This window comes from Choloepus didactylus, chromosome 6, assembly GCF_015220235.1.
Source record: "Choloepus didactylus isolate mChoDid1 chromosome 6, mChoDid1.pri, whole genome shotgun sequence".
Taxonomy (NCBI): domain Eukaryota; kingdom Metazoa; phylum Chordata; class Mammalia; order Pilosa; family Megalonychidae; genus Choloepus; species Choloepus didactylus.
This window is the reverse complement of record NC_051312.1, coordinates 84,836,478-84,858,419: the sequence shown is the minus strand read 5'-3', so window position 1 is coordinate 84,858,419 and position 21,942 is coordinate 84,836,478. Positions and strand designations below refer to the sequence as shown.

The following is a 21,942-nucleotide window of genomic DNA, read 5'->3' as shown; positions in this document are numbered from 1 at the left end:
CATCTATATACATAAGAGAGATCAGTCTGTAATTTTCTTTTCTTGTAGCATCTTTATCTGGCTTCGGTATTAGGGTGATGTCAGTACATAGAATGAGTTAGGTAGAGTTCCCTCCTCTTCAATTTTTTGGAAGTGTTTGGGCAGGATTGGTATTAATTATCTTGGAATGATTGGTAGAACTCCCCTGTGAACCCATCTGGTCCTGTGATTTTCTTTGCTCAGAAGTTTTTGATGACTATTTCAATCTCTTTACTTGTGATTGATTTGTTGAAGTCTTCTACTTATTCTAGAGTCAGTGTAGGTTTTTTGTGTGTTTCTTGGAAATGGTCATTAGTATGTGTCTTGAAGTATTTTATTAGGATTTATTCTGTTTGTAATATGTGTACTTCTTGGACATGTAAATTCACATCTTTCATAAGAGTCGGGAAATTTGGGGCCATTATTTCCTCAAATATTATTTCAACCCCTTTCCCTTTCTTTTATCATTTTGGGACACCCATGTCACATATATTTGTATGCTTCATCTGTCATTCAGTGCTTCAGATCCTGCTCAATTTTTTCCACTCTTTTCTCTACCTGTTCTTTTGTCTGTACAATTTTGGATGTCCTGTCCTCTAGTTCCCTGATCCTTTATTCTGCCAGTTCAAATCTAGTGTTGTATGCCTCTAGTGTATTTTTAATCTTTTCTATTGTGCATTTCATTCCCATAAGTTCTGTGTGTGTGTGTGTGTGTGTGTGTTTTGCATGCTTTCAAATTCTTCTTTATGCTCACTCAGTGTCTTCTTAAAATCCTTTATCTCTTTTACCGTATTTTCCTTCATCTCCTGGAATTTATTTGGGAGCTTTGTTTGAAGATCATTGATGAGTTGTTTCAAATCCTGTGTCTCATCTGAAATTTTGGTTTATTCCTTTGAGCCATATCTTCCTGTTTCTTCATATGACTTGTAATTTTTTGCTAGTGTTTAGGCATCTGATTTTCCTGATGAGTTTACTCAGGAGGTCAGTTTCTCTCTCCTACCTAGCATTTTCTTGTTGATTGGCTTTGTGCTAAAGTTCTTCTTTGACACTTGGTTCAACTTCTTCTAGACATTTAGAATGACTCATATTTAACTGATCAGATTTTTTTCACCTCTTATTCATCTGATTCTTTCCCTGGATATATGATATAATTTTTGAGATTGCACTATTTGTGCAACAGTTTCACCCCCCAAAGAAAATCTCCTTTCCCCTGTTCCTCCTCTGGGAATGTTGTTCTGTTCTGTTTTTTATTTGCCCTTCTATATTTTTATCACTCATTTAGTTATTTCTAGCTGCTTTTACCCAGAGGGCTAATTCTGGGAGGTAGGTCCCTTGCAGAGGACTTTCCCAAGTCAGTTTTTCCCTGTCAAATAGGCCCAGGGACCCATGAAGGGAGTGTAGCTCAGCTCCAAAGTGCCCTTCTGAGGAGACCCCCAAGAATGCCAATCTACTCTTTGATGTCTTCCCAAATCTGTCCTTTCCTGGCCTATCTAGAAGATGATACTCTTCAGTCAATTGTTTTCCTACAGACCTAAGGTGGTACTATGCCTTTCTCAACTGACTCCACCCTTGCCATGGGCATGGTTAAGACTGCTTTTGGCTGAGATGGGTTGAAACTGTTGCTCAGGCCCTGAGATCTGAATTCTCAAATCAAAAGTATGAATTATGCTGGGCCATGCCCTCCCCTCCTGTTTTGGGGAAGAGCCATACTTTGGTAAACTGTTCCCCACTGCCCTGAGAAATTATTGTCTCAAAATCAGCCCTGCTTCCTCCCCTGCTAGGGACAGAGTTGGAAACAGAAGCTTCCAGCTGCTTTCTCTCCTGGGAAGGTTGAAACTTCAGCTGTCCTCAGAGCTGGAACCCAACCCAGCAATCTGAATTTGTTAATCAAAAGCTGCACTATCCCTCCTCCCACCTCCACCATTCTTAAGAAAGAGGACTTCTATTTCCAGCCAGGAATTGGCTCCCAAGGTGCCCAGCCACATCAGTGGGGGATGGGCACCAGCCTCCACAGTATGGAGAGATCTACTCACAGATCTTCACTGCAGTTTATCAGTCTCTTCCTTCCACTCTTTCCTGGATTGCATATGGTGTTCTTCTGGTCTCCAGAGCCCCCTAACAGTTGTTTCAGACAGTTCCTCACTGTTTATTATCTGCTCTGGAGGATGAACTGAATAGTAGAGATCCCTATTCCACCATCTTACCCAGATCCTCTTTAACAAACCAAGCTTTCACCTCCTACTTGTCACTTCCTCTTCACATGCTGGTGACACTTTTCTCCACATGGCCTAGAAAGTTGAATCCCTGGCCCTGACCTCTTCTAAGGACATGTCCCTCTACCACTAAACTCTCCCTACCAGCCCACAGTTTCAGCCTTCTTGAAGACAGAATTGTTCCTCAGTTTTAATTTGTCTTTCCTTTGCCTTTCTTTTTCAAAGAGTAGATGTCAATTATTTTGTAGACTATTCTTTAGTTAGTTTCATTTGATGTGCCTTCATGATTTAGATTCAGGTTTTACATTTTTGGCCAGAATGCCACTGACATGATAATGTGCTCTTCTCAGTATATCATATCAGAAGGCACATGATGTTGATTTTTTACATTCCTGGAAATATTGACTTTGGTCAGTTGGATAAGGTGGTGTCTTGCATGTTTCTCTACTGTAAAGTCAATATTTTCCCTTAGTATTTTTTTTTCAGATTTTATTTTTTATTTTATTTTATTTTATTTCATTTTTTTCATTTTTATTGAGATTGTTCAGATACCATACAATTATCCAAAGATCCAAAGTGTACAATCACTTGCCCCGGGTACCCTCATACAGCTGTACATCCATCACCACACTTAATTTTTGTTCAATTTTTAGAAACTTTTCATTACTCCAGACCAGAAATAAAGTGAAAGATGAAAAAAGAAAAGGAAACTCTAATCCTCCCCTTTCCCTAACCAACCCCCCTCAATTGTTGACTCATAGTATTGGTATAGCACATTTGTTACTGTTTATGAAAAAATGTTGAAATACTACTAACTGTAGTATATAGTTTGCAATAGGTATATATTTCTTCCCTATATGCCCCTCTATTATTAACTTCTAATTGTATTGTCATACATTTGTTCTGGTTCATGGAAGTGATTTCTAGTATTTGTATAGTTCATCATGGACATTGCCCACCATAGGATTCAGTTTTATACATTCCCATCTTTTGACCTCCAACTTTCCTTCTGGTGACATATATGACTCTGAGCTTCCCCTTTCCACCTCATTCACACACCATTCGGCACTGTTATTTACTCTCACATCTTCCTACTGACACCTCTGTTCATTTCCAAACATTTAAGTTCATCCTAATTGAACATTCTGCTCATACTAAGCAACCACTCCCCATTCTTAAGCCTCGTCCTATATCTTGGTACCTTATATTTCATGTCTATGAGTTTACATATTATAATTAGTTCCTATCAGTGAGACCCTGCAATAATTGTCCTTATGTGTCTGGCTTATTTCACTCAGTATATTGCCCTCGAGGTTTTGTCATCAACCCATTTTTTTTTTAATGTGGTTTTGTTCACTCACCATACATTCCATTCCAAGTAAATAATTGATGGTTCTCTGCATGGTCATACGTTTATGTGTTCACCACCTTCACCACTATCTATATAAGGGCATCTACATTTCTTCCACAAGGCAGGAGGGAGTGTCAAAGAAGGTAGAGAGGCAAAAGAAAGAGGAAAAAAAAATGACAGCTAGGAAGCAGCAAAAGGAAAAATAACCTTAAATCAAAGTAGAATAAAGAATCAGACAATACCACCAATGTCAAGTGTCTAACATGCCTCCCCTATTCCCCCCTCTTATCTGCATTCACCTTGGTATATCACCTTTGTTACATTAAAGGAAGCATAATACAATGATTCTATTAGTGATAGTCTCTAGTTTATGCTGATTGCATCCCTCCCCCAATGCCTCCCCATTTTTAACACCTTGCAAGGTTGACATTTGCTTGTTCTCCCTCGTAAAAGAACATATTTGTACATTTTATCACAATTGTTGAATACTCTAGATTTCACCAAGTTACACAGTCCCAGTTTTTATCTTTCCTCCTTTCTTGTGGTGTCTCACATGCTCCCCACCTTCCTCTCTCAACCGTATTCATAGTTATCTTTGTTCAGTGTACTTACATTGTTGTGCTACCATCTCCCAAAGTTGTGTTCCAAACCACGCAATCCTGTCTACTATCACCCTGTAGTGCCCCCTTTAGTATTTCCTGTAGGGTGGGTGTCTTGTTCACAAAGTCTCTCATTGTCTGTTTGTCAGAAAATATTTTGAGCTCTCCCTCATATTTGAAAGACAATTTTGATGGATATAGGATTCTTGGTTGGCAGTTTTTCTCTTTCAGTATCTTAAATGTATCACCCCACTTCCTTCTTGCCTCCATGGTTTCTGCTGAGAGATCCACACATAGTCTTATGAAACTTCCTTTGTATGTGATGGATCGCTTTTCTCTTGCTGCTTTCAGGATTCTCTCTGTCTTTGACATTTGATAATCTGATTATTAAGTGTCTTGGCGTAGGCCTATTCATATCTCTTCTGTTTGGAGTACGCTGCGCTTCTTGGGTCTGTAATTTTATGTCTTTCATAAGAGATGGGAAATTTTCATTAATTATTTCCTCTGTTATTGCCTCTGCCCCTTTTCCCTTCTCTTCTCCTTCTGGGACACCAATGATAAGTACATTGTTGTACTTTGTTTCATCCTTGAGTTCCCGGAGACGTTGCTCATATTTTTTCATTCTTTTCTCCATTTGCTCCTTTGCGTGTAGGCTTTCAGGTGTTTTGTTCTCCAGTTCCTGAGTGTTTTCTTCTGCCTCTTGAGATCTGCTGTTGTATGTTTCCATTGCGTCTTTCATCTCTTGTGTTGTGCCTTTCATTTCCATAGATTCTACTAGTTGTTCTTTTGAACTTTCGATTTCTGCCTTATATATGCCCAGTGTTTCCTTTATGGCCTCTATCTCTTTTGCAATATCTTCTCTAAACTTTTTGAATTGATTTAGCGTTAATTGTTTAAATTCCTGTATCTCAGTTGAAGTGTACATTTGTTCCTTTGACTGGGCCATAACTTTGTTTTTCTTAGTGTACGTTGTAATTTTCTGTTGTCTAGGCATGGTTTCCTTGGTTATCCAAATCAGGTTTTCCCAGACCAGAACAGGCTCAGGCTCAGGTCCCAGAGGGAAGAAATATTCAGTATCTGGTTTCCCTGTGGGTGTGTCTTAGAAAATTGCTCCACCTGTGATGCCTCAGGTCACTGCTTTTCTGCCCAACAGGTGATGCCTGTTAGCCTATAATTCTTGACTGGTGTGAGGAGGTATGGCTGTGTTCCCCCAGGCTCTGGGGTCTGGTTCTGAATGGAAATGCCCCACCCCTTTCCTCCTAGAGAAGACAGACCCCCCAGGTGGAGGTCATTAGCATTTCAATGGTCTCTCTCTCTGCTTGTGCTGTCTCCACCCTTCCCGGAGTCACAGCCCTGGAAACTGAAAATGACTGGGGCTTTCTCCACTGAGCCAAAAAAGAACCAGATAGTCCCCTTCAGACCCAGTCCAAGGTGACCCTCTGGCTCTCCAAGGTCAGTCATCACCCAAAGCCTCTGTCTGTTTTTTGGGGATTCGTACCTGTAGTGAGCAGTTCACATTCGCTACTTAAAACCCCAGCTGGAGCTCAGCTGAGCTATATTTGCTTGCTGGGAGAGAGCTTCTCTCTGGCACCACGAGGCTTTGCAGCTCGGGCTATGGGGGAGGGGGTCTCGCAACTTGGATCCGCAGGCTTTACTTACAGATTTTATGCTGTGTTCTCGGGCATTCCTCCCAATTCAGGTTGGTGTATGATGAGTGGATGGTCTCGTTTGTCCCCCGGCAGTTATTCTGGATTATTTGCTAGTTGTTCCTGTTTTTTTGTAGTTGTTCTGGGGGGACTACTTAGCTTCCACTCCTCTCTATGCTGCCGTCTTGCCCAACCCCTCCTTTAGTATTTTTTAATAAATCTCTCATGTGGGAAACACTTTTTGGGTGTATATAAATATTCTGTTTTCATTAGACTTTTACCTACTCATTTTAGTATGCTTTGATGATATTTGTTTGAATTATTATAATGGTCGCAAAACAGTTATTTTCTGATTCTGTCATTCCTTTTATAGTTGTTAGTTGGCATTCTACTTTTAGGAGGAGTTTCCCTTTACTTAATTTACTTTTAAATTTATTATTGGAATTACGGATATTTTATTCAGTGTGTTATAATCTGTCACTAACAGTTATTTTGATGATTGAATTATCCCAGATTAGTCCTTTAAGAACTCCTCCAAGCTGACTTCTGTGTCTTCCTGACATATATTCATCATTCTTTGAGCATGTCCTTACTTTCTGGCACAGCAAGATGTTCTATGTTTATCTTGAACCTTCTCAGCCCAAGCTTTGGAACCAGGTATTTTTCTAATATACCCTAGTTCCTTTTAGTAGAGAACAGTATTTAAAAAACCAAGACCTGGGATAGGTATACTCACTGCTGGGGTATCATTGTTTCTAGGCCCTCTGCATGGACAGAGCTATGTTGTGTCTGTATACCACACATCTGTGGGCCCACACACCTATCTATCTATGTCTGTCTGTCTATCTATCGTCTATCTAATCTATTTAAACTACCTATTATCCATCAATCTGTATTATCTTTCTATCTATTCATCTATCTATATATCTATTTTTTCTTTATCATCTCTATCATCTATCATCTATTTTCTTTCTATCTTCTATCTCTTCCTATCTATTCATCTCAAAAACCGTTAAGTTCATACTGATACCTCCAGTTCCAATCCAATTCATTCCCTTTACATTTGTAACTTCTTTCTCCAACAGTAAAAATCTTGACTTCAGTTATTCACCATATATTTATTTATTTGCTTATTTGTATGACACACAGAATGTAGTTTCCGAATTTCTAACCTATTCTACTGGGGAAAAACAAATCTACTAAATAGAGTCCAATATTTGTTTAGAGAGTTCTGGTCATAGCCTGAAGATAGATAGGCAAAGTAGTGTCTCAAAAGTTATTTTTCCCCTTTAGTGTGTTTATGCCAATTATTGAAATATGGGTAGGTTAATTTGTTGCCATTTGTATTCCATGTTAGGGTTTCCCCCCTCTTTAACCTTGTTGGAACTGCACTATACAAACAGTGAACCCTAAGTTAAACCATGGACTATAGTTAATAGTACAATGATAAAAATGAGCTATCAATTGTAACTAATGTTCCTTGTAACTAATGCAAGGTGTTAATAGTAGAATGGTATTTGGGAATTCTGTATTTTATGCATGATTATTCTGTAAATCCAAAACTTCTCTAAAAATGAAAAAAAATATTTGAGTATGTGAAACATTAACGGCTCTAAAAGTCAGAACTATAGAAAAACATAAATTGTCACTCCTTCCATCTTTTCTATCCTGCTTCCACTATTTTATTCTTTCTACCCCATTTCCAACCACCCCATATATAACCAATATCATTAGTTCCCAATACCTTTCTGAGTTTCTTTTTTTACAGTTGCTCGGATATATACCTTCTTACCCCTTATTTCTTTCTCAAAAAGTAGCTTATGATAAATACTCTTTCTTGCACTTTGTCATGTTATTTTGCCTTCTCTGTTATGAGTGAGATTGAATATATTTTCATGAGTTTAATGGCCATGTTTATATATATTTTTTGAATTGTCTGTTATATCTTCAACCATTACTATCACGTTTTGAAAACTTTTTGAAACTACAACAGGAATAAAAAGAGGGGTTAATCCTTGTCCAATTTCTGACTAAGTTCTCTAGACACCCTCTTGATCCTGATCAGCAAAATCTTGGCAATGGTGAAAATGTGGATGTCATAGGCTAACATCCTGCAGCCTGACTTCGTCTGTCCTGGGCTAAAAGGGGTAGGGCAGGGACACAGAAAATGAAAACAGCTGGGAACTGACCTGGTACCCACAGCTGGGTCTTTGTTTTCCCCTTTTAAACATAAGCAATTTCACAGAATATCAACATCAGACAAGGCCACTTTGTGCTATGATGGATCAAGACAAAAACTGTTTTGTTAATAATATCTGAACACAAATGAAACATTGTTCTAGTTTGCTAATGCTGCAGAATGCAAAACACCAGAGATGGATAGGCTTTTATAAAACGGGGGTTTATTTCACTACACAATTACAGTCTTAAGGCCACAAAGCGTCCAAGGTAACACATCAGCAATCGGGTACCCTCACCGGAGGATGGCCAATGGCCTCTGGAAAACTTCTGTTAGCTAGGAAGGCAGCTGGCATCTGCTCCAAAGCTCCGGCCTCAAAACGGCTTTCTCCCAGGACGTTCCTCTCTAGCAAGCTTGCTCCTCTTCAAAACATCACTCCCAGCTGCACTCTGTTTCCTCTTTGAGTCAGCTCATTTATATAGCTCCACCAATCAAGGCCCACCCCGAATGGGTGGGGCCAAGCCTCCATGGGAACATCTCATCAAAATTAATACCGACAGCTGGGTGGGGCACACTCCAAGCAAATCCAACCAGCACCCAAGCGTCTGCCCCACACAAGACTACAAAGACAATGGCATTTGGGGGACACAATACACTCAAACCGGCACAAACATGAACATTGTTCAAACCAGAAAATGACCGAACATCCCCTAACCTGGCTAGTGTGACTGCTGCTGCTTTACCAATTACAGCTTTAGCGTCTCCTCTTTCCTCTTGTTTAATAAATAAGATTGATACCCAATCGTAGAACTGCTGCTGCTTCCTGGAAGCATCCAATCTAGGGCAAAGCCCTGCTTTCTTGAACCTGTCCCCAAATCACCTAACAGAAGATCAAATGCTGTAAGTTTTTTCTGACATCCTCTTCCTGAGAAGCTACACACCTCCCCATGGTGTGTGTTCTCCCTTGTAGCAACAAGCAGTAAATCCAACTTGTTCAGCTACAGGTGTGTTCTTGGTGGTCTTTGGCTGGAGGGCATTAACATCAATTTCTACAACCTCCACAACAGTTCTGGTTACCCTCTTTTGCACCTAGATAGCTATAGCAGCTTCCAAAATGATTTCCTATTTCCAGTCTTATCTCCCTGAAATCCGTCTTTTCACAGAGGTCATATGAAGGATTTTTCAAATACAGAAATATCATCTTATTCTCCTCTTGAAAACACTGTAGTGATCAAGATGTCCCAGAATATGGTTCTTGCCCACCTCTACTCTTCTGTGTCCCACCACTCTTAGCCTTGCCCTTTAAAATCCAACATCCCAGGATACCTCATGCAGTCTCTCATCTCTTTCATCCCATGTCCTTTACCTGCACGACTGCTACTCATCTTTTCACAAACAGCTCAGGCTTCACCTCCCTCATGAAGACTTCACTGGCTCTTCTTATTCTGCTCCTTCCCCAGGCACTCAGTACCTAAGTTGGTAAACAGCCTTCCAGTGTGTAACCACAATACCCTATACTTCTCCCCATCACTGTGCTTATCACACAGGATAATATTTATCTGCCTCCATTACCAGACCATGAGCTCCTCCATGGCAGAGCTATGTTCCTTCTATTCTCATTGCCTAGTCCACCTTTGGCACATGGTAAGTGCTTTATGAATTGTTTGTGGGATAACTTAATATATGGATGAATAAAAATGGTCCAGCTCAGTTCAGTAAAAAAGGGGAATATTATTAACCTTAGGATGGTACAAAAGTGTGCATTTATTTACCTAACATAACAATGGACAAAATGATGATAACAATGGGACACTTAATTAGATTTTACCATATGCAAAACACTAAGCTAAGAGTTTATACTCATATCCCATTTATGAGCTAGTTAGTATCATAATCCAATGAGAAGATGAGGAGAGTTGAGTAGATGAGGAGAATTAAGTAAACAAGGCCACACTGAGCAGGGAAAGGATCCCAGATGGCCTGGCTCCAGGTACTACCCTCTTAACACTATACTTTGAGGATATATTCTTGGAGAATTTAGTGAATCAATGTCCATGAAATTGAACTAAATAATTTAGAGATTCTGATTCTGGGCACATTCTGAGTCAAGTAGCCCTTCTTTCAGCTTTTGTTGAAAACAAAACAAAATAAAAAAAAACAAACTTGATGAATGTCTTATAGAAAAAATATAAATGCAGTTACAAGAGTATAAAAAATCAATAGACTTATCATTCAGAGATGACAAATGTTAATATTCTGATATATTTAGTTGTGGGTCATTTTCAACACATATTTGTTTGCTGCTGTTATTGCTAGCTCTTAGAATGGGTCTTGCACATGGTAAATGCTGGATAAATATTTACTGAATAAGTGAATAAAAATACACACAGGTATATGATATATATATATATTTAAAAGTGGGATCATACTGAATATACACTTTTGAAACACTGCTTTTTATCTAATATGCAGACGTTTCCACATCAATAAATATTAACACATTTGCTAGTACATACAAGAAGTCCATTATATGGATGCACCAAAACTAATTTAATCAGTTTATAAAAATTATTTGGTATACATATGCTTTTTACAATTTTTTTGAAATTATGAACAATGATGTAATCATTATCTGTTTATGTAAATTTTGCAACTTGTCTGAATATTTCTTGAGAATAAGCAGATAGATTTAAAATTGATTGATGAAAAGTAAGCATATGTGGTAAAGGGTTTTTTTTTTTTAATCCTGGACTCTCATCAAGTGAAGTTTTATTAGTTTATAATCCTAAGAAGAGAACATCCCTGTGCCAGCTTGTCCACACCCATGTTAACACTGGGTAACAGCATGCCTTTTCATCTTTGATCCAGAAGGTGACAAATGGTATCACATGTTTGTCTTAATTAGGAATCCTTTGATTACTGGTAAAGGTGAATTTTTCTTCCATATGTTCAACTGGACTGCTGACAAAAGCTGGAATTAGTCAGTTTAAGATGCTGTTTTTGAAGAGGCCTGGAGAGATGAATCTTTGTGTGGCTGGCCTAAGGTGAATCTGCATGTTCTAAATATAAAAGGAGCAGGAGGTAAGACTGATATGCTATTATGAAAATTCAGAAGGGGAACCACAGCAGCCATTTGTACCCAGCACTGTTCTACCCACACTTGTCTGCAGGGTTACATGTAGGAAATCTCCTTTCCCTGAATAAACAGTTCTGGCTGCTTTTATTATGTGAATGAAGTACTCATGAGTTCTCAAAGTGCCCCATGATAGAGTAGGACTGAAGTGAGGTTGGCCTGGAAATGTTCTATGAGAGTACTGCCTTCCTCACCAGTGTCCCAGAAAAATCAGGTATTATATGATTTTTTTTTTGGTACTATATGATTTTGAGGGAAACAGTTTCCTAATGAAAGTGATGGTCATTCAGCAGCTTTGATGCATACAAGATTTCGTCTGAACATTTTAGTGCCACAGAAGTGAGAATAATTTTCCAGGGGATCATTTTCCTAACATTTTCTTCAGAAAGTATCTATAACACTCCAAATAATGGTAATAATAGTGATATGGAGAAACAAATAGTATTTTCTAAATAAATTTTTCTGTACAAAAGAATGTTTCCTCACAAAGAACCTATGAAGTAGATACTATTATCCTTATTTTATGGGAGAAGACAGATTCAGAGAACATGACTCATTTCTTGAGGGTTACTTAGATATTAAATAGTGAGCTATGATTCCTATTCATAAATGACCAATTCTAGAACCAGCTTTAAACCACTGTGGTGGTTTTGTGATATGTGCCCCCCAAAAGCATGTTTATATCTAATCCATTCCTGTGGGTGTGAACCCACTGGACATAGGACTTTTGATGAAGTTACTTCAGTTAAGGTGTGGTCCAACTCAGTTTGATGGGTCTTAATCCTATTACTGGGGTCTTTTATAAGCAGAATGAAATTCAGGTAGACAGAGAGCTAGAGGGAGCAGACAGAAGCTGAAAGCCAAGGAAACCAGTAGAGAAGAGAAAAGGGGAGGTCACCATGTGCACTGCCATGTGACAGAAAGCTGAGGACTAAGGATTGCTGCAGCCAGCCCCACATTGTCAGTCTTGGGGAAGAAAGCATTGCCTTGATGACATCTTCATTTGGACTTATCCTAGCTTCAAAACTGTGAGTCAATAAATTCCCTTTGTTTAATCCAACCATTGCATGGTATTTGCTTGAGCAGCCAAGAAAATTAAACTACCATGCCAGACTGTGGTTCATGCTTAAGGTAACTTTTTTTTTGGTACTAGATGATTTTGAGGAAAACAGCTTCCTAATGAAAGTGATGGTCACTCCATAGCTTTGATGGATACAGGATTTCATCTGAACATTTTAGTGTCACAGATGTGAGAATAATTTTTCAGGGGATCATTTTCCTAACATTTTCTTCAGAAAGTATCCATAACACTCCAAATAATGGTAATAATCGTGATACGGAGAAATAGGTAATGATAATAAACATTTCTCCTTTCTCTGTAGGAGAATTGCTTATAATAAGGTACAATGGATTCAGTAATTGTTCACATCTTATGGATGAGGAAACATGGTTCATGGGCAGTTGTTTTTTTTCTACATTCAGGATCAAGTCATAGGTTTTGCCACCAGGTATTTAGCCTTGTCAAGAAGGCCTTTCTGAATTTCACATAAGCACGTAGTAACACAGTCCAAGTCTGGAAGTGTCAGCTTTGACTGATTATGAGGACAGCAGACATACCTTGATAGCTCACCTCAATGAGGCTGCGCCAGGACAATCTATAAAGAAACATCCAGTAAATAAGGCTGAGGGTGAATACTTCCCTTTCTTCTCTAGGGAGACTCCTTGGCTGGTTGAGTCCCTATACATTCTCAGGCTACAGTTCTGCCCCCACATCTCATAGCTCAGTGGTAATTCTCAAGCCTTTCCCAGGGCTCAGGCTAGTGAATCAGAACCCATCTTTGGCAGACATATGGATTATAAACAGAGGTAAGTGTAGACAAGTTGTATTCAGGGAAAGTGTCTCTTCTGTGGAGCCCTGTGAGACATATGTGGGAAAGTCCTGGGCTCCCAGGATGCCCTCAACTTCCTGATCCCTCCGAGAGTAGAAACAGGTCTCTCATTTCCACAAATACCCAGAGTGGAACTTTCCCTTCCACTGAGCTGTGGAACCACCTATTGGTTTCTCAGATTCAGTCCCTCCAGCACCTGCAATAATATGGCCCCAATGAGAGGCTGAGGGAGGGTGGGGAACATGAGGGAGCACAAGGGATCAAGAGGAGCTAGGAGATGAGAGGAGAAAGGGGGTAAAGGAGGAGACAGAGGGTATATGGGGCATAAAGTGAGGGAGAGGCAGGCAGAGTAAGTAAGAGCAAGGTTCAAAGGGCCTGGGAGACCTGGAGAACAAGGTTCAATGCGCCTGAATCTTCCCACATTTTCCTCCAATATCCAGCTGATTCCACAATCTCTCCCTCAGCCAAAGAAAATATTCTAAAACACCAGGGGTGGGGATGACAGGAGAGATCTCTTGGCCAGTAGAGAGGACTCAAGGGAAGGCAATGAAGCTCCACTGGGAATTTAGAGAAGCCAAAAGGCTCACTTCTGAGGGGGCAGTCCCACTTCTCAGATTCTTGGGTGACACAAAATATAACACAAAATCTACCTCCCAGGATCCCCTTCCCACCACCCTGGTGTCTCTCTGCAAACATAACTCATGATTACATGCATGAGATTTTGTAGGCTACAGGGCTGGTGTCCCAAGGTCCCATGAGCAGCTTCATGCTATCAACTTAAAGTGGGTTGAAATCAGGCCACATTTTCAGGTGCTATTTATTTAACCTTTTATTTTGAAAAAAATTTCAGATTTACAGGACAGTTGCAAAAATAATACAAAACCCAGAGAACTCCAACATACCCCCACCCAGATACCCCAGATCCACTAATTTTTAACATTTTGCCTAGTTTGCCATATCATTTGTTCTATCTTCCTATCTATGTGTGTCTGTCTTCTTATCTATATATCTATCCATCCATTCATCCATCTCTCTATTTTGATATTTATCTATTTTCTAAACATTTGAGAGTAGGTTGTATACATCATGCTCCTTGAACATTTAATACTTTCATGTACATTTCCTAAGAACAAGTATATTCACTTTTGTAACCACCTTAAGTACAGTTATCAAATTCAAGCAATTTAACATTGATGTAAAGCTTACAGTCCATATTCCAAGTTTTTCATATGTCCCAATAATACCCTTTTGGGCCTTTTCTTCTCCATTATTAGTTCCAGTCCAAGATTATGTATTGCATTTAATTGCTATTGTCTCTTTAGTAACTTTTTAAAAAAAAATTGTTGAAATATATATCATAAACTTTCCCATCTCAACCACTCCAAAGCATATCATTCAGTAGGATTAATCATATGCACAATGTTGTGTTACCATCACCATGATCCGTTTCCAGAACTTTCCCATCATACCAAAGAGAAACCCTACACTCCTTATACATTAACTTCCCATTCCCCTTCCCTCCCAGCCCCAGTAAGCTGTTCTTTACTTTCTGTCTCTATGAATTTACATATTCTAAATTATTTCATATAAGTGGAATCATAGAAGCTATTTTCTTTTAAGGGCAGAAAAGAGATTCTCCACAGTCGGCAGCACTGAGAGCATAGTTGCTCAGGCTGTCTAAAAAGTTCCGGAGGGGTAAATATCTTTCTAAGTCCTACAGTCAGAAGTTGTGGGTCATGATGGGACTAGGCCTGTCAGAGTAGAGGAGACATGACAGGGCATTTTTTAGTAATGCCCTCTCCTCTTCTAGTTTTCTATCAGGTCAGGAAAAGAGAGCTCCTGCCTTCAGATCATTTGTGGGACTGTGCAAATGAGGGCACGAATGTGACTCGAGAATGAAAAGGAGAAGGGAGGTCAGCAAATGAGAAAGTCAATACTGGCCAGCAGGAGGGATACTGAGAGAAAGACCAAGAAGGACAAATCTGGCAGGAAGTAAGTTTGGGAAGGTGTCAAATGTGAAAGGGCCAAGGAAACAACTTACACAATGGATAGATTAGTGCATTAGGCCTAGTGTTTGGCATAATGTGTATAAATGTATGTCAAATGATAGTGAGATCCACATCAATTTTTAGAGCACACTGTGGGACACAAAGTCAGAAAATCTTGTTCCCAAGACCACAGAGGAAATAGGTAAAGGCATATTATTCTCTTCCCTGAATGGACTGCTAGTGGGCACTGGAATGAGCCCAAATTCTGAACATATGTTGGTTTGATAGGAATGGATGAGTAAAATATGTGACTCTTCCCTTGGCCAATTATTAGGTATATGATGCTGGATTAGTTTCCCAATGTACAAAATGGGACTAATAATAAGACCTGATTAAATTAGTTAATATATGTGACAGTGCCTGAAACATTTTAAGTGTGATTATAATTATTGTAATATAAGTTGAAAGGAAAATTTGAGTTACTGTTATGCTTGAGGAATATGTTCTGCAGAATAGAAGAAGGGACCTTTAAAAACTGTATTTAGCACTTTTTTCTATTTCCCACCAGATATATTTGAAGGAAGTTCATCCCCTGCACTCTGAGCTTATGTGAGAGAAGGAATGTTTGCCACTCTTTTGCTCATTCCCCTTCCTGTAAATTTAGGTTTCAAAATGACATTCTCTATACATATGGAATAAGAAGGTGTGTGAACTTGTTCAGGGAAACCTTACTGCTCTTCTCTGGATCTCCCTGCAAAGCCCAGGCTGGCACCTGCTTAACTGCAGGGAGAAGTCATCCCATCAACCACAGAGAAGTCCTAGTACAGGGATTGTCTGATGGTAGACAAGAGCTGTGAAAAGCTAAAGGGAAGCCACCTTATGAAAATGTACATTCATTTCCTGGGAAGCACATGCAAAAACTCACATCAGTCCCCTACACTGAAATCTTCCTTTGTTTGGTCCACGTTCTAATTTGCTAATGCTGCCAGAATGCAAAACACTAGAGATGGGTTGGCTTTTATAAAAGGGGGTTTATTTGGTTACACAGTTATAGTCTTAAGGCCATAAAGTGTCCAAGGTAACACATCAGCAATCGGGTACCTTCACTGGAGGATGGCCAGTGGTGTACGGAAAACTTCTGTTAGCTGGGAAGGCACATGGCTGGTGTCTGCTCCAAAGTTCTGGTTTCAAAATGGCTTTCTCCCAGGATGTTCCTTGCTAGACTGCAGTTCCTCAAAAATGTCACTCTTAGTTGCACTTGGGGTATTTGTCCTCTCTTAGCTTCTCTGGAGCAAGAGTCTGCTTTCAAAGGTCATCTTCAAAATGTCTCTCATCTGCAGTTCCTGTGCTTTCTTCAGTGTCCCTCTTGGCTGCAGCACCTCTTCAAAACATCACTCACAGCTGCACTGAGTTCCTTCTGTTTGTCAGCTCATTTATATGGCTCCACTGATTAAGGCCCACCTGAATGGGTGGGGCCACGCCTCCATGGAAATTATCCAATCAGAGTCATCACCCTCAGTTGGGTGGGGCACATCTCCATGGAAACACTCAAAGAATCACAATCTAATCAAAACTGATACATCTGCCCACACAAGATTATATCAAAGATAATGATGTTTGGGGGGAAATAATACATTCAAACTGGCAGAGTCTATGAAAACCAGCTGAGGGTCCCTGAGACCAGACCCCTCTTGTGCCCTCAGTAAAACTGGTCCCAAGTGGAATGAGTGACAGTAGGAGACGATGGGAAGGAAAGAGACAAAGGGAGATGGAGGGAGGTAGAAAGAGGAGGAGAAAAGGGGAGGGGGATGGAGTGAGAAAGACAGGGAGGAGAAAGACGGCATTGGTAAGAGATAGACCCTGAGGGCCCCTCAACCTTGTAGGACAGCCAACATGACTCTGACAAAAGCCAATCCTAGTCAATGTGGCAGACTCTTTCCCATAATCTGTCAACTTTAAAACTGGTCCCAATATGAATGAATGAGAGAGAGACAAAGACAGACAGAGAGACACAGAGAGAGACTGAGTGATTCAGAGACTCACAGGGAAAGAGAATTGCTTAAAGGTAGGAAATGAAATTCATTCATTCCTGCACGGGAGTCTTGGAAAGGAAGACAATTAGAGAGTTCAACCCATTTCTTCAGTTTGGCAGAGCCTTCTGACATTGTCCATTAACTCTTAATAGTCAAGGCCACTGATCCTCATCTTCCCACCATCACCATCTGGCACAGAAACTATAGAGACTTAACAGGGAGGTGGGGGAAAAGAGATTTCCTAGTTAGAGGAGATACGCCCAGGGAGGGGCAGGTAGTGAGCCAATGATATGCACCTCTCAACATCCCCACCTCTCAGCCTCTGAAAGTTATGAAAATGTTAAAATAAAGTCTATTTTTCAGAATTCTTGGGGAGGATGGTTGTGTGAGACACTCTGCCCTGATTCTGATGCAGACTCAGGCTCTACTCTTCCTCTGGTTCAGGACACTTTCTTAGTGCTTCTCCCCCAGTGCCACACTATCCCTCCATACCTCACCTTAGGCATTTTAGGTTACAGGATTGGGGTCCCAGGCCTCACAGAGCAGCTCCACTCCATCATCTCCTAGGGGATTATGACTCAGGCCCACATCTTGCACGTGTGGACTGTTCTTGAATCCAGAGGAGAGATTCCCTACAACAGGCAGTAGTGAGATGACAATCCTTCAGCCTGTTAAGAGAGCCAAGAAGAGAAAAATGTCTTACTTACACCTGAGGTTTCACACATAATCATTTTCCTTAGTCCCCATGCAGGCATGAGCCTTGAGAACAAATTCTCTTGATCCCCAGACAAGGCAGACTCCACATTGTTTTCTCGCTTGAAGACATTCAGTGCCCAGTTCAATTTTTGATGTTTTTCTGTGCTTGAGTTTAAGAAATTTCTGGGTCTTTGAATTGTTTTTCCCAAAGCAATTCCCACTTCTTTGGAGGCAGAGTCTATCCCTGACAAACATGGGGCAAAGAAGGCTGGGCAAAAGCAGCATATTAGGGTCTTGATCCTAGGGAATGGGATAGATTTAGGAAAGGAAGTGAGATTAAAATTTAGACCTAATAATGCTTGGTACTACAGTGAGGGTGAAAATGTGTGTGCATGTGTTTGGGGAGAGGTTTCTCAGAGAACCACGTCCTGGAGAAAGCAGATCATGGATGCCCCAGGCTGCCAGGAGAGACCTGTTCCTTTTTTCCTTGAGATCAGCATGTCAGGTTTCTGCTGGAGAGGGGACAGTCTGGGAAAAGAGAGAGCCAGAAGGGATATTTTCATTGTCAGCCTCTCCTGCTGTCCTATACTGAGAACTCCTCAGGTCAAGAACAAGGGGAGAGGTCTTTTATTCCATTTGAGGACCGTATGATGAAAAATGGCTACCGAAAGAAGAGGAGAAAAGAGAGTTGCTCTCATTAAACAGAGAAAAATGGGAAATCAGAGAATTAAAAAATTGTTAACTAGAAAATGAGGCTGAGAAGGTGTCCTATGAGAAATGGGCAAGGACACAATTTATACAGTAAAGAGCTGTAAAGAGACAGAGGGACAGACACAGAGACACAGAGAGCAGGAACAACAGCTGACAGAGAGTCACAGGATGGGAGAAAGAAAGTGAGAATCTCCTATCTGGTGAGCTCTGAGCAGCACAGTTCTGAGGTCAAGAGAGCATCAGAGAGAAGAACCCCACTTCCCCAATGAGGCGGAGTCTTTCCATATTTTCTCCAAACCTTCCTTCTCTCTGAAATTCAATGGCCCTGCCTCTCTCACAGCCTCTGCCTCAATTATAGAAATATTTGGGTGGGGGAGGAGAGAGATGTCAGCCCCTGGGGATGGCCACAGTGAGGGGCAAGGAGGCCTTACTGGACAGTCAGAGGACTAACAGATTCATCTAAGCAGTCCCATTTCCCAGCAACCAGGATGCCAAGAGGGTAGCACAAGAGCCCGTGTCCCAGAATCCCCTGGAGGGATATGTGAAGGAGTGAGGAGAGGGGGGGACTATCCTTTGAGACCAAATCAGATGTTCAGTGTCCACTTTCCCTCCAACGTCACAGGCTGCATTCCCGAACTCCCCATTGTCAAGTTCTCTCCTCACCCTACCTGATTTGGGCTCAGGCCCAAATCTTGCAGGTGTTGAGTGTTCTTGAGTGCAGAGGAGATTCTCCACAAGAGGCAGCAGTGGGAATGACAATCCTTCATGCTGTTAAGAGAAACAGCAAGGGGAAAATGTCTCAGTCCTGAGATGTCACTGTCCCTTTGAGAAAGGTCTAGGACACAAATATTATCCTTAGTCCCCAGGAAGTGGATGAACCTTCTGGCTGCATTTCCTTGCTCCCCAAGCAGAGGGTCCCACATTCCAGTTTTACTCTGAGACACTCAGCATGTGATTTTAGCCACTGACCATTTCTCTGCTTTAGGATTCAGAGTTTTCTTTCCATGACTCTGACCCATGTGTTTCCCATGGCAAGTCCCATTTCTCTGTGACAGACAGTTTTGGTACAAAGATTTCTGGGGATAAGCTGGTTCTGGGTCTTTGGATCTGGGGAATGGGACAGAGGCAAGAAAGAACCCTGCAAAGTCAGTATTGATTTTGGGGTGTGTATTGGAGTTGATATGTTCAGAGAACCAGTGCTCTGATTGGATAAAGCAGATGACAGATCCCACAGGCTGTCACACAGCTATGGGTCACTGTGATGTAGATGGAGCTTGTATGTGAGGAAAGTGAGCCTGAAGGGGCATGTTACTAACTTCTTACTTCCATTTCGGTTCCCCAACATCTCAACTCACAGCTAATCCACAGGACAGGAACAGAGCGCTCCTTCTTTTACGTTAGGGTTTCTCAACATCAGCACTATTGACATTTCTTTTGCTGTCCTGTACATTGTAGGATATTTAGCAGCATCCCTGGCAGCAAACCACAGATGCTGGTAGCACCCTCCCACATACTAGCTATACAAACCAAAAATGTCTCCAGACATTGTCAAAAGTCCTCTGGGGGCAAAATTGCCCCTGATTGAGAACCACAGCTTTATATAATGTGAGGGATTGCACAAACACTGATAAAACTCATAAAATAAAGAGATCAATGCCAGGTGCCTGGTATCTGGATATGTGTAGGTTGTATGAAAGCATAGACCAAAGATGATGAAATCCATACTGCTTCTTAAAGACAGTGTGGGAGGCAAGGCTAGAGGATTTGTTTTTAAAATTGGAGTGAAATGAAACCTATTATTTATATCAACTTAAGTGGTTTAAGTTCTATTACAAAGTTCATCTGAAATTGTATAATACAGTTCCACAACCAATGGAAGCTACAAAAGCTTTCACATCTGTTTCTAAATAAATATTTTTCATTAATCAAAAACTGGGGGTTGAGGTGAAGTGATAGGAAGCTGATCTTGCCTGGGTGAGAAAATCTTACCTCTTTTATTATTAATTTGTGTCTTAATACCTGCTAGTATATTATTATGCTCCTTATCAGAACTTAAAAGAAAAATTCCAGAAACAGTAAAATGTATGTAATATATGCAGAAAAAACCTGGCTAGGAAGTCAAGTAAATTGGCTTTTAGGGCTAAATCTTCCATTAATAAACTGTGCTACTTTAGCCAAATTAAAAAAAAAAAAGGGAAATCTATTAGGCTCAGCTTCTAAGGGGAAGCTGGTGGGTACTGGAATATCCAAAATTTTGATGGTATGTCAGCTTGATGGGAAGAGTGAAATAAAAATATGTGATTATCTACCACTCACTACATGTGTGACCTTAGGTAAGCTACTTACCCCCCAGTTTAGGCGCTATTTACATGTTGGCTGTTATTATGATTACTATTACTTCCATTCAAAAATTAAAATAAAATTATGAATTGCTATTATAGTTATGGAATAGTCAAAATTATCTGTGAGAACTTTATTTGGGGATTTTTTTTTCTCCTGTTTCCCACCAGCCACCTGTAAAGGAGGTTCATCCCTTGCACCCTGAGCATGTGTGAGAGAGGGAGCAATGTGCTAGACTCTGGGAGAAAGCAAGTCCTGCCAATACCTTGATGTTGGACTTGTAGTCTCCAAGTCATTTTCTTGCTTATTCCCCAATTCCACAGACTTAGGCTCTTTCTATACCTGGAGGGTGAAAGAAGAGTATGATGGGGGTGTGGTGTTGCCTGTGAACTGTGCTATGTAAGCTCACAATACAAATACTGCCCTTGTCTGGGGCTCCCTGGGAAGCCCAGGCTTGCACTGCTGATGAGGGAAAGGGGACATCCCATCAACCACTGATGAGTCCTAATGTGGGGATCTGAAACAGAGTGGGGTGGAAAATATATATTCATTTCAATATCATTCAAACATGCTCCTCAATCCCACCAATATGTTCAGACTGAAGCCTCTTCTCTCTGGGCCATAAGGACCAGCTATAAATCTGTGAGGCAAGGCCACTCCTGCACCCTCAATAAACTGGTCTCAAACAGAATGAGAGTGAAAGAGAGGGAGAAACATAAAGACAGCAAGCCAGCAGCAAGGAGAGGACATTGATTAGTGGTAGGACATGAGTGTCTGTGCCAGTCTGAATATATTATGTCCCCCCAAATGCCATTATCTTTGATGTAATCTTGTGTGGGCAGACCTATCAGTGTTAATCAGATTGTAATTCTTCTGAGTGTTTCCATGGAGATGCACCCCACCCAACTGTGGGTGATGACTCTGATTAGATAATTTCCATGGAGGTGTTGGCCCGCCCATTCAGGGTGGGTCTGAATTAAATTACTGAAGCACTATATAAGATCAGACAGAAGGAGCAAGGAGCTACAGCCAATAGGGACACTTTGAAGAAAGCACAGGAGCTGCAGATGAGAGACAGTTTGAAGACGGCTGTTGAAAGCAGACTCTTGCTCCGGAGAAGCTAAGAGAGGACAAATACTCCTAGTG

The 21,942-nt window shown here is 40.7% G+C and overlaps 1 protein-coding gene across 3 annotated transcripts in view; it reads right to left on the bottom strand.

Annotated features, from left to right (window-relative positions):
- Positions 1-21,942, bottom strand: part of LOC119537875 (olfactory receptor 52K1-like) — a 79,937-nt gene that overhangs the window by 41,611 nt on the left and 16,384 nt on the right. The window contains exons 3-4 of one of the 3 annotated variants that reach the window (XM_037840472.1): positions 19,125-19,224; positions 17,547-17,717 (exon numbers count right to left, since the gene is read on the bottom strand). The gene's annotated coding sequence lies outside the window, so the exon portion shown is untranslated. Of the gene's footprint in view, positions 1-11,022; positions 11,066-16,547; positions 17,718-19,124; positions 19,225-21,942 lie in introns of those variants that run through there. The other 2 variants (XR_005217475.1, XR_005217474.1) reach the window with 2 other exon arrangements.